Source organism: Schistocerca serialis, chromosome 6 (genome assembly GCF_023864345.2).
Source record: "Schistocerca serialis cubense isolate TAMUIC-IGC-003099 chromosome 6, iqSchSeri2.2, whole genome shotgun sequence".
NCBI classification, from domain to species: domain Eukaryota; kingdom Metazoa; phylum Arthropoda; class Insecta; order Orthoptera; family Acrididae; genus Schistocerca; species Schistocerca serialis.
This window is the reverse complement of record NC_064643.1, coordinates 211,237,082-211,238,592: the sequence shown is the minus strand read 5'-3', so window position 1 is coordinate 211,238,592 and position 1,511 is coordinate 211,237,082.

Below are 1,511 nucleotides of genomic sequence, written 5' to 3'. Positions count from 1 at the left end.
GACTTTGCTGTAAGCAACTGGTCCTGTGATGGTGTGGAAGAATGGAATACAGGATTAGCATGATCTGGAACTTTGTACTTTAAACCATATGACAGGTAAGGAGTTGTTGTTGTACCATAGCTAGTGAGAAGGGTGAAGGGAAATTGAATGTTGGACAGGTAGGAGATAGTAGAAGATGAGGACAAAGTATTAATGTATACGTTCGTTCCCCCTGACAGGAAAACGTCAGTGCACAAGCCACACTTGTAAAATTTGAAGACAAACGAAAAATTGTGAGGTGAGCAGATGGTGTCGCTAAACAAACAAACACCTCAGTCTGGCCCAATTTTTTTTGTTTCACTTTTCATTCTCTCCCCTGGTGGGGGAGAGTGGGCTGTTTGAAGGCTTGCATATGCCCTTTTCAGCCATATGAACTTCTGCATATTTTTGCAGTTCATTTCAAAAGTGCATTGTCATTATATTTACATTACATTTTATTGAAATTATTTTGATTTCACGAAGCTTAATATAAGAAACTCAATGTGAGTACATTTATACAGTTTTTGTATAGGTTTTGGTTGTGGTTTACAATATGTGGGGTGAGTCTGGACTACTTTGTTAGATGTTTGCGTATTTGCAGGTGCAGGCAATTGGCTTAGTTGCGTGCATGTGTGTGTGTTATGAGTGTTGTAATTTAGCTTAGTTTGGTTGTTTATGCTTGTGTTCCTGTGTGTATTGTGTGTGTATGTATGTGTGTGCCTATGTTTGTGTGTATCTTGCTGTGCTGTTTCATGGTTCAGGTTGTTCGCCTAAGTTTGGACATTATGCTGAGTCTTGTGTTGTGGGTTTATGGTGGGGGCGGTTGCTGAAAATATTTTCGATGTTTTATGTGCCACTGTACATGCTGGCACTATTTATTTGTGTCGCGGTATTCTTTTGGTCAGTGGTGTAGTTGTAATTATTTCTTTCATATCAGGTCGTTTTTGCAGGATGTGTTTGCCGAAATTTGCTGTGAGTCGGGTAAGTCTTGCCTGTAGGGGCTCTATTTTTGTGATGCAGTATACGCCATTGCAAGGGGTTAGTGGGGGTAGTCTTCGTATACTGCGAGGCAGTCGTCTTTCAGTGCTGAAGAATCAGTTTGCAACTTGTCTTCAGATGCCACCTAGAGTCGTTGTGACATATTCAATTAACAGTCTAATGCAAGTTTTGTACTTATGTATTGCCGTCTTTTTGTCGCATTCGTGGAAGTGTCCCTGGATTAGTCTCATTAGGTTTTGCCTGTTTGTTAATTCGTTTAGTAGGTGAGTCAAATGAGTGCTCCAGTTCATGTACTTGTCCAGGTGTACTGCTAGGTATTCGGGTGTTCTACTTAGTCGTAGTGATGCGTCCCACAGTGTTATATCTTCGTTTAGCTGTGTTCTTTTTATTGTCATGTTTCTATGTCTGAATAAGATTGTTATGCTTTAGTAGGATTTGGCTTTATTTGCCATTTTGTCTTCCATGTTTCTAATTTTCGGAGGTATGTTCCTGTC